Below are 21,122 nucleotides of genomic sequence, written 5' to 3'. Positions count from 1 at the left end.
AATGACTGCTGATTGAGTCTGAACTGGTCAAGGCTGACACCAGCAGCCAAAAGCAGAAGGGACAATGTTTCATATCCCATTACTAAAGGTGATCTGTTAGCCATCACAATTAATTCCTAGCAAGCTTGAATTTGGTTTTAGTTTGGCAGAAGTGAAACAACTTCAGACACAGATTATGATCTTCAGAAATGGCTTCAGTCACAACCATCTGATGCCTTTCTTGTCTTTATTTGCATGTAATTGACAGAATCTCTCTGTGTTCAACACTCCTCCTCGTGCAGATGCAGAGGAAAAGTGGCTGACCAGAGCTGGAGAACTGTAAGAGGTTAACATATTCGACATCATCAAGCAGAGCTTTTCATTCACTTTCAAACAGAGCTGTGTGGGTGGCTACACAATGTGGGAAACTCTTTTCATTGAAGAATCTGAATATTTTGTAAGGAAGTGAATAGTTGCAAATAATCTTTTCTGTAAGGCTGAAATAAAGAACAAATGAGCTATTCTCAGGAAGCACTGAGGCATTATTGTCTTCAGCCATTTAACAGGGCCATACAGGAAAAAAATATTCCAAACTTGACAGATTCATATCCTAATCTTTTGCTCCTTCATCAGGAGGCTGTGTAGCTTGTAGAGCTGATAGCAGTCGCAGCAGAATGAGTCCAAGGAGTACATTTGCCTCAGCACTGCATGAAAAGTGATCATTAGGGGAAATGCACCTCCATATAGAATAGAATAAACCAGGTTGGAAGAGACCTTCAAGATCATCGCGTCCAACCTATCACCCAACACCACCTAATCAACTAACCCATGTAACCAAGCACCCTGTCAAGTCTCCTCCTGAACACCTCCAGTGACGGCGACTCCACCACCTCCCCGGGCAGCCCATTCCAATGGGCAATCACTCTCTCTGTGTAAAACTTCCTCCTGACCTCCAGCCTGAACCTCCCCTGGCGCAGCCTGAGATTGTGTCCTCTTGTTCTGGTGCTGGCTGCCTGGGAGAAGAGACCAACCTCTGCCTGTCTACAACCCCCCTTCAGGTAGTTGTAGAGAGCAATAAGGTCACCCCTGAGTCTCCTCCTCTCCAGGCTAAGCAGTCCCAGCTCCCTCAGTCTCTCCTCATAGGGCTGTGTTCCAAGCCCCTCACTAACTTCGTTGCCCTTCTCTGGACTCGTTCCAGCAAGTCAACATCCTTCCTTTCTTAAGTTATAGGTGTCACTTGGAACTACAGTAGGCAGCTTGTGGCCTGTGGACTGGAGACATGAGCAGCCCACCTGTGCCAACCATTTGGCTTCTGTGGTAGAGCTGCCACAAGTCACCATCTTGTCCAAGCTCTTCTCCAGCCTGTGTCTGAGACAATGATTAGAATGACTGCAGGAATTCCTCTGCCAGTTCCTCTCTTTTTAGTAATATTACTTTCATGTTTTGGGCCACAGGACCATAGACAAAATGAGATCTTTCTGTAGAGGGAACAAAAAGAAGCAAGCTCTTGCTCTGTGAATAGCAACGTGCTCCTCTTGGTTGGTCTATATGGAGCTGCCCACTCACCTCATGGCTGGGTTCCTGGCCCTGCAGGTGAAATGTGGTGCTTGGTGCAGAGCCTCCTGAGCAGCAAAACATCCCAATCGAATCCCAGATTCATTTTGGAAGTGTGACAGGAATGATGCAACTTGAGAATGAGCTTCTGCTTTCATTATTTTACTGAGGTGAAGAATCTTTCCCCTGACTTACTTGTTAAACCTGTACCTGTTTATGGGACTTAAAGGATGGAGCCATGCTTCAGGAGTCCACCAGTCATGATCCACAGCCCCAGCCTCTCCTATTTCCAGCCTTGGCATTTAGCAGTGATGCTGCAGGGGTGAAGTGGTGTTTCCCTTGCAGACATCAAGGACTGCAGGAATTCAGGGCAGCTGCTGCAGCTCCATGTGCATCTCTGTCCTCATACAGATCAAACTCACAGCAAGGATGAAGGATCTCCAAGGCAAGGCTGAGTAGGTCAGCATTAGCCTTAACTAAACGTGATTAACTTTATCCATCTCCTGGTGTATTTCCTTCCAATCCACTCCAGTGCTTGATTTAATTTTCCTTTTATGTAAACTCTAAGATTTAGCTTCATTAGAATGATTGCAGGGATTCTCTGCATATGGCCTGTTGCTTTCTTGATCCCTCCAGGGTTTTCCTACCAAACACTTCAGTCTGGGGAGGTGGGGGCCTGGGGGAAGGAATTTAAGAAGTCACTGTCAGCAGGACATGAAAGAGCTATCAGGAAAAACATGCTCAGAGAGGAAATCTAGTAGGAATCCTGCTTGGAAATAGGAACAGCAGGTTACATTTCAGTGGGAAGGGGGGAAGCCAGCCTGGGGACTCTGGTGCTGATTGTGGAGTACCTGGAGCTGGGTCACTTGGGTCAGCACACACTTTGCTGGGATCCAGTTTAGGTGACAGGAAACTACTGGAGAGAGTCCAACTGAGAGCCATGAAGATGCTTTCCTCCTCTGTGAGGAGGAAAGGCTGAGAGCCCTGGGGCTGTTGAGCCTGGAGAAGAGCAGCCTGAGAGGGAAACTTAATGCTCAGCAAGAGCTAAAGGGTGGGGGACAAGAGGATGGGGCTGGGCTTTTCTCGGTGGTGCTCAGTAATAGGACAAGGGACAACAGCTACAAGCTAGAAGACAGGAGGTTTCACTTGAACTTCTTGAAAAGCTTCTTTGCTGGCAGGGTCCCAAAGCCCTGGAGCAGGCTGCCCAGAGGGGTTCTGGAGTCTCCTTCTCTGGAGAGATTCCAAACCCACCTGAACATGTTCCTGTGCAACCTGTTCTAGGTGTACCTGCATTAGCGGGGGGGGTGGACTAGAAAATCTCCAGAGGTCTCTTCCAACCTCCACTGTGCTGTGATTCCAAGTGAGGTTGGTGCCTGTTTCCCAGAGCACCATGTGGTTTGGTGTGATGGGTAGGTACTGGGTGGTGAGGGTTTTAATGAATCAAAATACAGTTGTTAAATCACCTTTTGAGAGACTTTTGTACAAAAAGGTACCTGGCTCCTGTTCCAAGCTGCCTGCTTTTTGTGTCTACAGAAGCACATCTTGTGCCACACGAGCCTTTGTTTCTACCTGTTTAGAACCAGTTCCAAAACCAGCAGCAGTTTTTTTGCAAGTTTTAGGAGGTTAGTGCTGTGTAGACAATTTCAACCAGCATTTCCAACTCTCTTTTAGTTATCAGAAAGATAACATTTGTGGCTCCTTCCCCAATATTAGATCTATCAGCTCAGAGAACTTTATTGAATATTTTATTGACCGCCTGCTTGCCCTGTGCTAACCTGCCTGACATCCAGAGTTTCTCTCCCTCTGGAGATGCCATGTCAGTTCTTGTCAAGCAGCTGAGCATGAATTTTCCCATCATATTTCCTATGAATAAACTCCCTCCCAGCAGGCAGACACTGGGCCCTGGTGCATCCCAGGGACATCCAAACCCGGAGCCAGGCGTTGGCAGTGGGTGGGTTTAAGGTGGCCTAGGCAGGGGTGTGCTCTGCAGCCCACACGCAGGTTTTCCCTCTGGGGGCTCGCATCAGCATTTTGTATAACTTTGCTTTACACAAATGTAAAGGTATTGAAGAGGAAAATTTCTTCCCCTGGCAAGTTAATTACTTGGCTTCTCATAGAAGGAAAGCTTGAAGCAAAAGCTCAGAGGGGAGTGCATCTCCTGCTTAAACTGGGCAATCTGTCCAGGAACACGGGCTGGATTTAGCAAGCAGTTGCAGTTACAAGTGCATTTTAATTGTCTCACTTCGTCTTCCAAAGTTTGGTATCTATTATTAATCTCTCATTTGACTCTCTGTACAGCCTCCTTTTTAAATTTTTAAATGCTAGATTTCTCTGTCTTTCTAGAAAAACAGAAAATTGGGCTCTGTCCCCATGTGGCTCTGTGGCCACGGAACAATTTTACCTGCCGAGTGTCTTCTTGTTGGCTGCTGGTTTTGAGAGCTCTGCTGCCCCTGAGTCCTTCTCAGTGACATGTCCATGGTCTTTGCTGGGCTGGGTGACATTCACCAAGTAATTTTAATATGAAGCAGGTATAAATCTTTCATAAATCTCTGGCTGACGTGGTTGAAATAGTGGACAATTGCATTATGTGCACTCCTTTGTATGCAGTGATTGTTCAGCAGGCTAATTTCAATGTCTCTTCGCAAGCATCCAGGGGCAGGCAACAGAGAATTGTATTTAAAGCCATCAAACAATCTTGGGTCGTTTTTCATGGCATGCCAAAGCACTGCATTTTAACACAGATTCTTAAAATCATTAGAAAATGTCTTTTCCTGCCAGAAATAAGAGTTTGCAGCAGATCCTACCACAGGACACCTTCTGAATAGTAACTTTACCTGAGCTCTGCTGCTGTTAAAGAGCTCTCAGAAAGAAAACAAAGGTGGAAGAAGAGATTATGGCTTTGTGGGGGGTGTTTTTTTACAGAGTGTTTTCATTGTGGTGGAGTTGAAGAGATGAACAGAGTTGGTTCAAATTATATTGCTGTGACTCCAGCCTGTGACAGATCTGCCTCCGCAGCAATGTGTCTCCAACTCCAAATGCAATAAGAAAGGGAGGAAATTTAATTTTCTTCTCGTGGTTGTGGAGGTCTGCAGAGCAAAGGGGGTCTATGGGGTGCTGTCCTCAGGACATGCACCAGTTAGACAGCTCTGGGGGCTTGATGCCTTTCTTGTATTCAGTCTTGGTGGTGTCAGATGCTGTGAGTTAATTTACTTTCCTATTAGTTTTTGCTAATGATACTAAAGCCTTTTTTAAAAGCTTTTCCTAATTAATGATCTTCTTGCTCCCAAACAAAAACTATATTGTCTTTTGAGAAGTGCCTGAGTATTTTAAAACAAGAGGCTGTTAGTGGGTTTTATTGCCTCATGAATTTAGGGTCAACACACCTATTATTTGCCAGAGTTAATTCGTGCTGGGTTATTATGGAGTGTCTGGGTTGTTAGGGATAGCTGACTCTTGTAAAAGTTACACTCATCTCCAACTGCTGTAGTTTTGTTCTTTGTACTCTAGTTGCAGGGTGCCACAATCTTTAGCTAATGAAAGGAGGGGAACAGTTGCACAAAGGCAAGTATTTAACTTCAGCCACATGAAGCCAGGGGAAGTCACACTCTCATCGCTCTTTGTATTCCTCCTTTCTAACACTCAGTTGTTTGAACTGTCCTTTAGAGAAGGAGGGAGGAAAAGACAGCTGGCTAAAATGATAAGACATGTAAAAAAAATGTACAAGATCATTTGCATAAGTGCCTGATGAGGCTTTTCTGGTGGCTCTGGCTGAGTTCAGTGCTTGTCTCCCAAGGTGAAGTTAGGCCAGTTGTGACGAGCTCAGTGGCACTGAAATAATGCAGCTAACTCCAGCTCCCCACAGACAAATTGAAGAGCATAGTTTCATGTCTAACTCTTTGTACATCAAGGTGAAAATACACCCCTTGGACTCTCCAAACTGGAAGCACAACAACTAGCAGCTGGTGGTTAAAATTTCAGAAGGAGCCATCCCTTCTGTGTTTACAGCTCAGAAATAAATTGCAGTTCTGTAGAACCCATCGCTTCTCCTGTTTTTCCAAGTGTCCATTTCCATCCCAAATCTGAGCCATATGTCCTTGTGGGGTAGGATGCTGGCTGAGCTCAGACAGAGTCCTTTCCTATACAGCAGCATTTGAATAGGCAGCAGCAAGCCAAAGCCCTCCTGCTGTGTCATGCCATCTGAACTTCAGTCGATGAGCAGGTCCTCAGCAGAATCCAAACTTGCACCAGTAAGTCATGACCTGTAATGTGGGCACTGGAACATGTCCAGCTGTTTTGCAGGGTGGACTGGGAAAAGACTTGTTTCTGTGGAAGGAAATTCAGGAAGGCGGTGAGCTTGATCATGTGGGCCCAGGATTCTCCCTGGTCGGGTTTATTTCTGTTCACAAATACATTGCTGCTACTTTGGGTGAAAAGTAATGCATCTCTAGGAATAACCTTTGCCTCATTCTGGGCTGATTTTAAAAAAAATAAATAAAATTAGGAAAACAATTAAAAATTATTCTTGAGCATGCTGGGTCTCTTGCAAATCCACTTGGCAGACACGTGTTCTGCAAGGCAGTTAGCACAGTCACTTCGTATTAAAAGGGAGAGGGATATTCTGACCTCTAAACCCAGGACTGCTGAGCAGATGACAGTCTAATTCTGTGCTTCATTTCCAGTGAGCTCTGTCTCTTGGCTCTCTGCAGTGGATATTTATTGCATAAAAAAATAAGGGGGAAGCATCTGACAGTGGTTTAAGACGATGAGCCTAGGAGTTTCCCTGAGTGCCACAGCAAAGCTGAGAACTAAGGAGTGACAGCGTCTCTGGGTGTCCTACCCATGGTCATGGGTGGCTTTAGAAATAGCTATCCCCATCCTTCCCAAATAATTTTTACTAGGTATTAGTGGGTGTATAGCTTTTAAAACTGGCAACCCAAAAGCTGGCTCTGTTCTCTTTTCTCATGAAATCATAGCCAGAGCAGTAAATTCATAGCTGAGCGCTTACTCATTGGCTACTGTATTATAAATAACTCTTCACCTTGGCCCTGTTTCTCCAGCCATTATTCACTGTGAGTAGTACTTACTCATGAGCGCAGAATAGCAGAGGAGTAAATGATTCTGTTATCATTCCTCTCAGTTTTAGTACCCTGGCACATCAGGAGGTCTGCTTTCAGAGGTGGCACTGCTCTCCTGCAGGAGCAGCAGCGCATTTTCTCGCCTGAGAGGACTATAGTTGCAAAAACTACCCCAAGGAATGACTACTGAGTCAGTGCTGTCAAAAATCAGAGCAGAGGGAAGTGGGAAGAAACTACAGGTATACATATGGGATACTGGGCAGTGTGTCTACCTGAAAGTGTTGTTATGGTTCCTCCTTGGGCTTTGTCAGAAGTGCAGAGCTGGGGAGCAGATGATGAGCACTGATGGGAGAGCCACCACCTCCTTCCTCCTGCTTCCTTCTGCCGTTACACTGCTTTGCTTTCAAAGTGTAAATTAACTTCAAGGTTCAAAGCTTTTGGGAAAGATGCCAGACCAAAAGGTCATCTTTTCTGGGTGGTTTGTTGGCTGGCCTGTGTTTGCCCACATCTCTGGTGTTTACCAGCTGAGGGAGTTTATGAAATTTTGATGTAGGAATTAGGTTGTTGCTCATCTTGTACCTTCTTGCTCATATTATTGACAGTACCGCTGAACTGCTTGAGGCAGATAGCATCTCAGTGATCACTGTGCTATTTCAGCTCTCCACTGCTGACAACATCAGAAGTGTTTTAACAGGGTTTTAATGGGCAGCCTCCTGTAGCTCCTTGGAGGGTTGCAAATAGCTGCCGTGAAAAACCTTTCCTGGCGCTCGGAGCTGCCTTGCCCTCCTTTCCCCCATCCAGCTGCTGCTTGTTCAGATGGCTGCAGCACTGTTGACAACCACCACTTCTGATTTGGGCTGGGCACTGTGGAGACTCTGCAAGTTAAGCAAGTTCCTGCCTCTTTCGGGTGAGCTGCGAAGAATAACAACATGGTTGTGAAAGCAGTGGGAAGAGCAGCGTGCCCTGAGCTGGTAACCCAAAGTGTGTCCAGAAATCCCTCTGCTGGCTCATCCTGAGAGGACTTGTACCAGTCACACTAATGTGCAACACAGGGATTGCCTCTCTGGTTTGGTGCTCACAGCATGTTTCTGATACCTCATAGCAAGAGCTGATGATTTTGAAGAAAACAACCTTTTAGCAGGGAACAACAAGAAGAAGAGGCTGAAATAAGAGGCTGTTTCTCAAGACAAAAGGTGTTGACTCGGTAGCAGCAGTTTCTAGCTGACTGCTTGCCTTGCTCTACTTGTTACCAGAAATGAGACCCTGAGCACAGCTTGCTTTGGACTGTTTAAAAGCTTTCTCCTCCCTGTTTTTGCTTAATATAACTATGATGTGCCCTCTATCACACTTCAACTCCAGTAATCCCAGCTTAGAAATAGTGCACAATACCCATGGGAAGGTTAAAAAAAAAGCAAGCACTGGAAACCTACATTATAAAAACCATACAGACAGGGCTCAAAGGATCCACTGACATGTACATTTGATTTAAGAATGAGGGGGTTTCAATGAGGCCTTGTGTCTTCAATTTCCCAATTTCCATGACTTCTTCAGGGAAAAATAAAGGTGTTCTTTTTTTGCATTCTTTTTGTAAGTCCAGTAAGTGCTGCTTTGATTTTGTGGGTTGGGCTTGATGGGAAAGGAGGTGCTCTATGAAAGGATAGGAAGAAATTCTACACAGGAGTGAGTGATTGCCCACTGGAATGGGCTGCCTGGGGAGGTGGTGGAATCACCATCATTGGAGATCTTCAGGAGGAGACTTGATAGGGTGCTTGGTTGCATGGGTTAGTTGATTAGGTGGTGTTGGATGATAGGTTGGATGCAATAATCTTGAAGTTCTCTTCCAACGTGGTCTGGTCTGGTGTGGTTTGTTCTGTTCTGTTCTGTTCTATTCTGTTCTATTCTATTCTAAAGATTCATTTAAGATTTTGTTTTTTCTCTAGGATCTCAGTGGAGGACCTCAAGGTCTTTTTGGCAGCTTCATAAGTTCTTGAGGTAGCCTTCTGTCACTCAGGAGGGACAGAGCCAGGCTCTGCTCAGTGATCATAGAATCAATAAGCTTGGAAATTACCTCAGAGATGTTCAGTGATAGGACAAGGGGCAATGGGTGCAAGCTGGAACAGAGGAGGTTCCACATAAACTTAAGGGGAAAGCTTTGTCACTGTGAAGGTGACAAAACAGTGACAGGCTGCCCAGAGAGGTTGTGGAGTCTCCTTCTCTGGAGACATACAAAACGTGCCTGGAGGCATTCCTGTGCGACCTACCCTGGGTGATCCTGCTCTGGCAGGCGACATGGACTGGGCAATCTGTTGAGGTCCCTTCCAACCCCTAACATTCTGTGATTCTGAGAAAACACACTGAGGGATATCAGAAGTCCCCCAGAGGAGCTTCTGTTCTGTCACTGGGAGGAGAAAAAAAATATTAATCAAAATATATACACTTGAAATAAGTAGTAAAAATATCCCCTTTCCTGGCTTGGTTTTATTTCTGCCCTCATACAGAAAAGTTCAACTTTCCAGTAACCAGCACTGCGTGGAAAGAGCTTGTTCTGACTGTGTGAGCAAGCCTCCTTCTCACTGCATGTGCAAATTTAAGGTGTCTCAGGTTTTTCCATACAGAGGATGTGAGATTGGATAAAATACCTTAAGTGGTGAGTGGGCAAGCAGGAGAAGAGCCAGAGGAGAAGGCAGAGTATAAATGGGGCTCGTGATATAAAATGTCACTGCTGAAAGAGGATTCTGGCTTAAATTACAGAATCCCAAGCTTTTACTGAAAATCTTATGCACTGCTCCATCTGCTGCATGGTTAAAGGAAAAAATTCCCAGCAGCAAACCCTCACCTTCCTTGGAGTGATTTCCCAGGGCACAGCAGCCCTGTGTGTTGGGGTTTGTTCAGTGGGAGCCATCCCAGCCTGTTTGTGTGGGAAACAGAGATGTGCTAAATCCAGAGGTTGTCCTCAGTGTCCTCGTGCTAAAGTCCCAAGTGAAAACTGAAACTCAAATCTCTTGGCTACTGAAAACGTCTAAAAGCCTTTGAAACTGGCCAAGATTAAATGCTTTCCCTGACTCTGTTCTCCCACCTGCTCTGCTTTCAACAAACCCAGCCACAAGCTGAACTACTTAAATAGCAGCAGATTCTGAAAGCTACTTCTGCCTAATGCTCATTATTTCAGTTTTTAATGCAGTGGCTTTTGTGATGCTTTATTAAGTCCAAAGCAGCTGCCCCAAGGACCAAATCCTTAGGTGAAGGGAGAGAGAAAAAAACCCTCCCATTCATGGAATTTCAGCCCCTTAGGTGAGAGGAGTTGTTTTTTTCACACTTCTTCCTGCCTTCAAGCTTGTTGGTTGTGCTGTGAGTTGCAGCATTGAAAACCCACTGTGGGGTTTGTTCCTCTAACTTAATTAATAAAAATCATTCACCAGGAGCTGATGACTTTCAGGGTTTTTTTTTTTCCTTGAGTCATCTTAGTGGGGAAGAGGTTCATTATAAATTGTAATTAACAGCAAAACAACAAAAAAAATAGTAGGCAGAGCAAAGGTTCTGATTTGGTTGGTTTCCTTTAACACAGTATTTCAGCCTAGTTTATATGAAGAAACCTCTAGCCAAAATGCTGTAACACAGTTTATGTGCTGCCTTCAGAGTATAAAGGGGGGTGGGGGAATACAGTTTAGTGTTTTATGAGCAAGAGCAGAACCTGCTTGGGGATTATCTGTTTTAAATGCTAGAAGTTATTGTCAAAGCAAATTTCTGGGATCTGCTAGAATTTGAAGCGAGGGAAGTAGCAACATTTGACAGCACACTTAAAGTGGAGAGCTTTATAATCAGCTCTGTGTCCATGTGAAGTTCTCTGCATTAGGTATCTATATGGCTTGGTCGTACAATCACTAAGGTTGGAAAAGCACACCTTGAGTCCTGTGTCCAGTTCTGGGCCCCTCAGTTTAAGAAGGACATCGAAACACTTGAGCGTGTCCAGAGAAGGGCAACAAGGCTGGGGAGAGGCCTTGAACACAGCCCTGTGAGGAGAGGCTGAGGGAGCTGGGGTTGTTTAGCCTGGAGAAGAGGAGGCTCAGGGGTGACCTCATTGCCCTCTACAACTACCTGAAAGGTGGTTGTAGCCAGGAAGGGGTTGGCCTCTTCTGCCAGGCAACCAGCACCAGAACAAGGGGACACAGTCTCAAGCTGCACCAGGGGAGGTTTAGACTCGAGGTGAGGAGGAAGTTCTTCACCGAGCGAGTCATTCATCATTGGAACGGGTTGCCCAGGGAGGTGGTGGAGTCATCGACCCTGGAGGCGTTCAAGGGGAGATTGGACGTGGCACTTGGTGCCATGGTCTAGTCATGGGGTCTGTGTTGATAGGTTGGACTCGATGATCCTCGAGGTCCTTTCCAACCTAAGCGATACTGTGATACTGTGATCATCAGGTCCAACCTTCTACCTAACGCTTCCATGACCACCAGACCATGTCCCAAAGTGCCACATCTACTTGTTTTCTGGACACCTCCAGGGATGGTGATTCCACCACCTCTCTGGGCAGCCTGTTCCAATGCCTGACCACTCTTTCAGAAAAGAAGTTTTTCCTAATACACAACCTAAACCTCTTCTGGTGCAGCTTGAGGCCATGACCTCTTGTCCTGTCAGTAGTTACTTGGGAGAAGAGGCCAACATCAGTCTTCCTACAACCTTCTTTTATGTAGCTGTAGAGAGCATAAAGATCTGCTCTCAGCCTCCTCTTTTGCAAGCTAAACAACCCCATCCCCCTCAGCCACAAGACCTGCTCTCCAATCCCCTAACCCTAACCCTCATTGGCCCCTAGAGCACCTCAGTGTCTTTCTTACACTCCAGTGCCCAAAACTGGGCACAGTACTCGAGGCGCAGTCTCACCAGTGCCGAGTACAGAGCTATAATCATTTTATATATCCCTGCAGCTTATACCACCCCTGGCTGAGTGAGGTACATGTTCAATAATGACCTGGGACGGTCTTCTAGAGCCTTGGTGTAGCCGGCATGTCCCCAGCTTCAAGATACTAAGAGCTGAGCATGCTGATCCCTCTGTCCTTCTCCTCCCCTTGCCACCTCTCCTCCTGACAGCCACTTGTCACGCAGCCATGGTGGGCTTCATGGTGATGCTGTGTGGTGTTCCTCTCTGCTGGGCTTGGTCCTGATGAAGGGCAGAGGAGGAAGCTAGTGCTGGTTAAGTTTATTGTTACATGTATTGTTTTGTCACCTTTGTTGGTTCAGTCGATGCTTTGAAGTTAGTCTTGCATTAGTGTTGTGCCTTAGGCAAAACTGTTTACTGCTGCACCGTTGATGTTATTTCACTTGCTCTTATGTTCGCTTCTCTTGCACAGTTTTGCTCTGCCAATTTGGATCTAATTGTGGGAAACTCTGCTTTTGGTTCCATCCTGTCACTTTTTCTTACAGCAGCCATCCTTTACTGCGCAGAAGGATACCTGTGGGATTCAAAGGCATTGTTCCTACTGAGTTTCCCATTAGCAGCGTGTAATGGTTTCTTAACAAGCTGTAAACAAGGTTCAAACCAATTAGAACTCAGAGGCACGTTCCTGGAGAAGGGTGAAGCTGATGTGGTTGTGCATCTTCATCCAGGTGCATTCTGTAGTTTCAGTAAATATGTAATGAATCCCCATCCCTGGAGGTGCTTAAAAGGTGCAGAGACGTGATGCTGAGGGATCTGGTTTAGCACCAGCCTTGGCAGAGTTAAGAATGGTTGGACTTGATGATCTCAAGGGTCTTTTCCAACCAAAATGACTCTGTGATCTGTTCATCAGAGCAAGTTTGGACTGGAATGGGATCTACACAGAGAGATATAAAGGCTTTGTGTTTCTTTTAGCTTCATGGAACAGAACACAGTGTGCAACTGCCTGGGGTATGTCACTATTTGAGTTCTTCCTGTCTCCTTTATTTCTATTCAGGTCATGAAAAGGGAGGTACCCCAGGTTCCCCCAGCACTCACACCCAGCTTTGCTCTCTTTCTCTGAAATCAAAAGGTGAGGGGAGAGGCAGGGTTGACGCCAGCAGCATAGCTGGCACTGCTGTCTGAGACTCAGCAGAAAATCTCAGCTGCCAATTGCTCTCTCAGGATGCAGATGTAAAACAAATACACTGTAATGCTGCAGGTCTTTGCACACAGGCAAGGTTTTGCAGAGCCAGCAAAGGGCTCCAGGGTTGAGTTTCCCTAGAACTAGACTCTGTGACTGATTCTCTAGATTCATTCACCTAAAGTCATTTCTGATTTTTTATATACATAAGGAAAAGGAAAAGAAGCAGCAAACCCTTCTTGTGTTTCCCTGTGAGGGTGTAGTTGTGAGGTTCATGTGCTGTCCTGGAGCATCTCCTGCATCTGCAGGAAGGCTGAGGCACGTGGAGCTGTCCTGGGCACAGCACCCATCACCCCTGGTGCAGGGTGCCCAGCTGAAGGCCAGAAAGTGACAGAAGCAAGCTGAGACCCTGGCTCATGCTCTGTGATATCCATTTGTATTTATGGCCTGATTCTGAAGGGTATTAAATGTATAAAATATGTATGTTTAAATGATGTATTTGAGTCTTAAAGTCACTCCACTGCTAATGTGCTTTTAAGAGTTTTCATGATGATGTGCTTAGGTAGGAACAAATTGGGCTTGTAGAAATGTGTAGGGAAGTTGAAATTCAGGATGCCAGATGGACTCAGGCTCCTTGAGCTGGGTTTTGCAGCAGGGCTGGAGGATGGCTGTGTCCTACCCCCATCCTTCCATGGCTCTGGCTCTTTCCTCACCAGAGCCAGCCCTGTGTGCAGTCTGATGTGGAAGAGAAAAGGTCACAGGAAAGACATGGACCTGATAGAGTGGGTTCCAGAGGAGGCCACAAGCTGGTGGGGAGCTGCTGCCATTGCTGCCTGTGAGCAGAGCTGAGGTGACTCATCGTGCAAATATCTGCTGTCACATGCTGCAGAGCTTCTTAGGCAAACTTTGCTGAAGCTGCTGTTGGATGAAAACTATCAAAGCTCAGTTTTGTTCCTATAAATTTCAGCATATTCGTCATAGGTTAGGGGGGGATGAAAGCAGTCATGTGGAGCAGAGCCACACTGCTGGGCTCTTGTGTTCAGGAATTCCAAGGGAAATGAGCATCATCTCCATTTGTTGACTTTCATTCCTGTGCCTTCCTTTATTTCCATGCACTGAGGTCTGGCAGCCTTGGAACTAGGCAGATCATTTTGCCAGCAGGAGCAGGGAAGTCATTCTGCCCTGTGCTCAGCACTGGTTAGGTCACACCTGAAGTACTGCGTCCACTTCTGGGCCCCTTAATTTAAGAAGGACATTGAGACACTTGAAGGTGTCCAGAGAAGGGCAACGAGGCTGGGGAGGGGTCTGGAGCACAGCCCTGTGAGGAGAGGCTGAGGGAGCTGGGGTTGCTTAGCCTGGAGAAGAGGAGGCTCAGGGGAGACCTTATTGCTGTCTCAAATGACCTGAAGGGAGGTTGTAGCCAGGTGGGGGTTGGTCTCTTCCCCCAGGCACCCAGCACCAGAACAAGAGGACACAGCATCAAGCTGTGCCAGGGGAGGTTTAGGCTGAAGGTGAGGAGAAAGTTCTTCCCAGAAAGAGTAATCTGTCATTGGAATGTACTGCCCAGGGAGGTGGTGGAGTCCCCATCCCTGGAGGTGTTTAGGAAGGGACTGGATGTGGCACTTGGAGCCATGGTTTAGTAGTCAGGAGGTGCTGGGTGACAGCTTGGACTTGATGACCTCTGAGGTCTTTTCCAACCTTACTGATTCTATGATTTCTAAAATGCATTATCTACCCAGTTCCACTTTATTTCAAGCTGCATCCTCAGTGACAGGACAGATTCTGTTGGTGCTGCTGCACTTTTGATGTTACCTTTTCATCTTCGTGTTTGTCCTAACAGAGTGGCCGCTAGCACAGACGACTTGAACTTGTATCACCCTCAAACTGACAACGCTGGAGCCACCAGTTTGTCATTATCCCTGCTCTAGTGTATCTGATTTAATTTTGTGACAGTGGATTAATTCTTAAAATTGCAGTGCTTTTTGCTCATTAATGGACACTAAGTGATTCTGGAGGGGGTTGGGGAGGAGTTGGGGGCAGGAGGGGGTTGGGGGGATGGAATTCATCAGTTTTGTAGCCATTTTAATTCTTGGAGTTTTAAGTTGTTCTATAAATATGTCTTTATGGATGCAGTTTTACTAGCTTAAAAACATCTAATTGAAAACAGTTGCTTAAATCTCTTTGGATCAAGAAGGCAGTAATAAGCAAAGAGAGTATCTTATCCCTCCAATCCAGCAATGCTTAGGGACTGGTATCCTGGATCCATGTGTAATCAGCTTCTTGTTTCATCTAAAAACCTTAGCTCTTTTTGGTGTGATTTAGTGTTTCACCAGCAGCATGGTTTGTTGTTTGGTTTGGGTTTTTTTCTTGCCTCCTATCAAATAGTGAAACAAAATATAAACCCCAAATGGCATAACATAGAAAAGGGGGTTGGAAAATGGTTCATTTATGTGTACCACTTTGGGGGTGTGTGTGTTAATGTGGTCTAGAATATCACCAGGCTTTTGGGGGGGTGGGTAGAGAAGCATTAGATTTGCCTTCTTGTAAATTAACATTTTGTTGCATGTTATGTAATGTTCTTCTCCTGACTTAACATTTGCATCACAGAGGACTTGATCTCTGCTATTTTGTAAGGTACCCAACCAGATGAACTGTAGCTCAGATGAGAGCAGCCTGGGCCTTTACCTAGTGATGCTGCTTGTGATTCCAAAAGCAGTGAGCTCCAAGGAATAAGCCCTTGGCTATGCACACCTTTGCTTGCTGAAATAGCTGTGCTCTGTGGGGCTGGGGAGGGGTTGTTGCTGTGATTTGGGTTTGCTTCTTGTCTGCTGTCTAATGTCAGAAACATTAATGCTTTCTAGCTTATGAGATGTGTGATTGTAGAGCTCATGTGTGGTGGTGAGATACTTGGGTTGTTGGAATGCTGTAGATTGTGGTGGTAAAATATTTAAAGAGGTATGATTGATGACCTCTCTGATTGTTGGCCATTTTTAAGGCTTATACCTGTGTCTTTCTGGCTTGAAACATAGTACCATTTGCCAAAGTGATCCTCAGAAAGTGCTCTACCACACCTCAGAAGTCTATGAAGGATACACAGCGCACTTCCAAGCTGGGAAGCAAGGAAAGAGCAAACTAGTCAGTGCTTGTGGAGTGGGAATGCAAACTCACAAGGCTCTGTTGTGCAAGCAGGAAGTAAACCAAGTTAACTTACCCCATCTTAGTCTGGAGAAGGGGAGAGGAGGCTCAGAGGAGAGCTTATTGCTCTCGACAGCTTCCTGAAGGGAGGATGCAGCCAGCTGGGGGTTGGTCTCTTCTCCCAGAACAAGAGGACACAGTCTCAAGCTGCACCAGGGGAAGTTTAGGCTTGAGGTGAGGAGAAAGTTCTTCACAGAAACAGTTGTTTGCCATTGGAATGTGCTGCCAGGGAGATGGTGGAGTCACCATCCCTGGAGGTGTTCAAGAAGGGATTGAATGTGGCACTAGAAGCCATGGCTTAGTCATGAGGTGTTGGGTGAGAGGTTGGACTCAATGATCTCTGAGGTCTTTTCTAACCTGGTTGATTCTATGATCTTCAGTGATGGTTTCTTTGAATGGCTGTCTTCATTCCTGGGGCTAGGACTGTTTACATGGTCAGGTAGCACGTCTCACTAGGAGTCATAATTACTGGAGATGGTAATCTCATAAATTGCAAGTACACATCTAACTGTGACATCCATCTTATTCCTTACTGCTGAGACAGGCAAACTGTGCCATGGACTTTCCTGGGGAAGGCACAGCACTCAGAAAGCTTTGTCATTGTCCTGCTTTGTACATTTGTTATATATAAATGTCAAATGATTTCCCACAATTTCATCAAGATTGAAAGGCTGTGGCAGCATTGTGTCTCAGAGCACAGGCAGGCTGGGCAAGGCTGCCTTCCCTCCAGCTGAAGGAGCACACAACTTGTGCAGCTCCAGCATCTTCCTCTTTGTTCAGGATGTAAACCACAGTGAGAGCTCAACCCCTGGAACTCTTTTTGATAAGCAAGTAGCACTTCACACAAGCCCTTTGTTAAAAATCACTTGCAGTTTGGTGCTTGAAGAAGTGCCTAAGTGTATTCTCTCCATCTAAAAGCCATCTGTTACAAAAAAATAATAATCAGACATCCTTTCTTTTTTCCCCCTTGTACATTTGTGTCATTCTGTGAATCAGAAGCATTTGATGCACTAAGAGCAATGTGCTTTGCTTCTGGAATTCCTGAGTTTCACTAAAACCCCAGGGCATAGTTGGTTCAGGAGACCTGAGGTGACCTGTAAATGGGAGCTGCAGTGTCCCTGTGCTGCTTAGCAAGATCACTTTAAAGAGAACTGGAAGTACAGTGTCCAGGTACAACATGGTGACATTTGAATGCAAAGAAGGAAGGAGTCAGTCTTTCTGTGCAAGTTGACCTCTTGAAAGCACATCCAGATACTAATTAATTCTCATGGCTTTCCTCTGAGAGCAAGATGGGCAGGTTCCTCCCTTGTGAGTGACAAATCTGAGATGGAAAAAGCTTGAACATAGGAAATTTCATCCAAACACAAAGAGGAATTTCTTTCCTTTATCAGAGCACTGGAGCAGGCTGCCCAGAGAGGTTGTGGTGTTTCCATCTCTGGAGTCATCCCAAACCTGCCTGGATGCCATCCTGTGCATCCTGCTCCAGATGAACCTGGTCTGGCAGGGGGATTGGATCGATGATCTCCAGAGGTCCCTTCCAGCCTGTATCTTTCTGTGATTCCTGAACCCAGAGTCTTTATGGGAGCAGGATGAGAGCTGAAGAGTTGCTGCACTGACATTGGCAGGCACACAGCTTTGCATGCTGAGCTCTCTCTGCAGACAGGAAAGGTGCAGGAGAAGGTAGGATCTCTTTTGCAGATTGTTTTGCTTAGGACAGTGTGGTGTCTCTTTCACACACCAGCTCTTCCAGTCCTCCTGGGCTTCAAATAAAGTCTTCATTTGTCTTCTAAATCCCCATGATTGACTGTATATAAACATGCTGACAGTCTCAGAAATAACAATGAGAAATATAATGATGTTGTGTTATATCCAACAGAGAGAAGCAAATGTTGTGTTTTAGCAGCTGGGCTGCTGTCTTACTGGGGTTCCCTTCTTTGGTCTCTTCCAGCCTTCCTCTGGGATCTCTTCTTTCTGTTTAAGGCACCTTAGCTTTAATTAAGATGCCCAATGACAGCACAAGGGGCAATGGGTGGAAGTTGAGGCATAGGAAGTTCCATGGAAACAGGAGGAAGAATTATTTCCCTGTGAGGGCGACAGAACACTGGAACAGGCTGCCATGGGGAGTTGTGGAGTCTGCCTCTCTGGAGATATTCAAGACCTGCCTGGATGTGCTCCTGTGTGACCTGCTCTAGGTGACCCTGCTCTGGCAGGGAGCTTGGACTGGATGATCTCTCCAGGTCCCTTCCAGCCCCTAACATTCTGAGATCTTTATGGGCATTGTCTTGAATTGGATTAATTTTCATCATCTGAACTTACTTTAGCCTCTGCTGCAGAGGAGGTGTGAACCTCTTTGCAGAGGGCTGCTGCTAGCTTGTGTCGATGGTGCGAGATGCACAATGAAGTTCCTGCACCAGCTGGGGATTTTGTGGAGTTTGCTGCCATTTGACAGCATTTCCAGACGGAAAGGAGCAGCTCTCTGGTTCTGTACAGTGCAATTTTCAGTCCCTTCAGATGGGGCTGAGTTGATGAGGATGAGCCTGGCCCTTTGTTTTCGGTAGCCTGAAGACAGATGTTATTTCCACTGGACTATCTGGAAGCTTTTCTCATCCCACACTTCTGTTGTAGGTTTGAGCCTTTTGAACAAATTCCACTGGCAGTGGCAGAAAGTTGGTTGTATTTTCAGTCCCTCTAATGAGTCCTTACTTTTCTAGCAGGGTAGGTTAGAAATGTGTTAAAGCCTAGTGGTAAAGCAATTGATGAAGGGCAGATGGAGTTCAAAAGGTTCAAATGTACAGGTTCAGTGCCAGCATCATTTGGATCTTCACACCTCAGTGTCCCAACAGAGAAACTGGATACTGAGTTTTTACAGGTTTTACTGCAAAAACTGAGCCCTCCAGAACTTTGAGTAACTAATGGATTTTGCAGAAAGGGTTTGACTACCCTGGATGGCCATTAGCTGCTTTGCTTTTATGTCTTTGCTGGAAACCTAAATGGCTTTTACTTGCACTTTTTCCCCCCTTCTTTTTTAGTAGTTAGATGTTTGCAAGAGATGTCTTTTGTATTCCAGTAGCCAGTAGGAAAAAGAAGTGATGTACTCAAAAATTATCAGAGCATTTAATCATAGCATATCCTAACTAGAATTTAAACTGTGTGTTGTCAAGAAAGTTTCCATCTGTAGCACACCAATCCCAAGCTGTCTACATGCAGTTTTAATCTTCCAGCTCTCTAATTCATCCTTTTGTGTGTGTGTGTGTGTAGCTTTGGTGGTGTTAAAATTTAATCCTCAGCAGTTACATTGTATTAAGTCTATATTTCTCTTCTTTCCTTGCATGTCCTACTGTATTACTGCTGAAGGATTTGAAAGTAGCCTGGAAATCTGTGTTTTCTAATATGGGGATGATTGACAAAATACCTTTGTACCTTTGTCTCAAGCTGTGCCAGGGGAAGTTTAGGCTGGAGAGGAGGGAAAAGTTCTTCACAGAGAGAGTTGTTAGCCATTGGAATGTGCTGCCCTGGAGGTGTTCAAGAGGGGACTGGTTGTGGCACTTGGAGCCATGTTTTGGTAGTCATGAGGTGTTGGGTGACAGGTTGGACTTGATGATCTTTGAGGTCTCTTCCAACCTTATTGATTCTATGAAATGAGTAGCTCAGAAAAGTTTCCTCTGATCTTTGCTGAGCTGCTAGCTACTTAGCAAAATGCATTCCCTGTGATGTCCTGTTGCTGTTAGAAGTGCAGGTCTTTAACTGGCAACTCTCAAAAATACCTTGCTGGTTTTAAAAGAGTTTTTCATCCAGTTGTGTTCAGCACATGTCCCTCATACCTGAACACTGGAACAGGTTGCCCAGGGAGGTGGTCGGGGCCCCATCCCTGGAGATACTTAAAGTGAGGCTCAACAAGGCTCTGGGCAGCCTGATCTAGTTGAGGATGGCCCTGCTGACTGCAGAGGGGGTTGGACTTGGATGATGTTGGGATGATCTTTGGAGGTCTCTTCTAAGCCAAACCATTCTATGATTCTACGCTGGTTTTATCTCTATTGCATCCTGAATGAATTTTGTGCACTAATACCAGGAGCAACCCATACATTTTCTGGGTTGCAAAGCAGTGCAGAATGAAGGGGGAAAAAATCTACAGACTTTGAGGTACAGGAGGGCAGTTCTGGAAATTCCATACACGGGATAACTGTCTGGCCAAGAAAGGAATGAAACAACCACTTCCACTTGGAAGGGAGGACGTAGCCTGGGTGTGTTTCTCCATGCAGAAGGTGGTGAGGAAGCTGCTATGGTTCACCACACACAGGGTTTTGTTTTGTGGTGGAAAAATCTAATCTTTCTGAGACCATTTCTCTTGGGTGTAAGTCTGAAGTCTGCTCTGTGTTGGGAGATTGGCATGAAATCCACAGCACTTAAGAGGATAAAGGCTTTTGTCTCCAAAAGGTACCTTTTTTTTTTGAGCTGTAAAGGCAGTGGAACAAGAAATGGGTTTAGGTATATAATGGTAAGATCCAACCCTGTTATCCTTTCTCAAGTAAAAATATGTTGTAGATCAATTTTATTGATTCTTTTCCCCCCCCCCCCCCATGTGTTTTAGAAGACTCCCTTTGAAAAAAAAAAGAAACCTTTCACATTTATCTAATAATTACATAATTAAAGAAAGCATGGATTATAAAGACCTGCCCCAGTTAGCAGAATGACATCTTCTTCTGGTTCCTTTGGAGGCACCATCTGATTCCTGCAGGAAGCATGGGAAGCTGTTAGTTAATTAATTAATATATTTATTACTGCCTTTCCCACTTGTATGGCCACTTTAAAGACCCCAACCCCACCAATTCTCTTACTGCCTTTCTTGCTCACATTGGCACTTTAAAGGACCCCACAAGCCCATCCATCCAGATACCTCTTCAGCTTCAAGATGCACTAAAGAACACTCTGAGAACCGTTGTGCGTGTTAAAGAACGTGCAAAGTTTGAAGCCCTTCTCTCCTTCCTTGGTATAGTACAGAAAGATGGAGAATAAATAGGAGCAAAGGTTGGGAATGAAACAGCACAGGGTTAGGAAAGGAAGAACTTGCTGAGAGAAGAAGAGGAGGTGATGCAGGAAGCTGCTGGGCAGGGGGAGGATGGCTTTCTGCAAACAGATGTGTTCAGCTTTCAGGCAATGGGACAGAAGAAACAGAATCAAGAGGAGGAGGAGGAGGGATTGAAAGGAATGAAAGGACAAAAGACTTATTCAGTTAAGTAAATTAGAAATTATATCAGATAAATAGATG

The 21,122-nt window shown here is 45.5% G+C and overlaps 1 protein-coding gene across 10 annotated transcripts in view; it reads left to right on the top strand.

Moving 5' to 3' along the window:
• The window catches only part of BCAS3 (BCAS3 microtubule associated cell migration factor), a 383,738-nt gene that overhangs the window by 244,036 nt on the left and 118,580 nt on the right, over positions 1-21,122 (top strand). The window lies entirely within an intron of this gene.

The sequence above is a fragment of the Melanerpes formicivorus genome, unplaced genomic scaffold (assembly GCF_026170545.1).
Source record: "Melanerpes formicivorus ecotype bairdi unplaced genomic scaffold, bMelFor1.0.p_v2 SCAF_29, whole genome shotgun sequence".
Taxonomy (NCBI): Eukaryota; Metazoa; Chordata; class Aves; order Piciformes; family Picidae; genus Melanerpes; species Melanerpes formicivorus.
The sequence above is the reverse complement of the archived record's forward strand: the minus strand, read 5'-3'. Positions and strand labels throughout refer to the sequence as shown.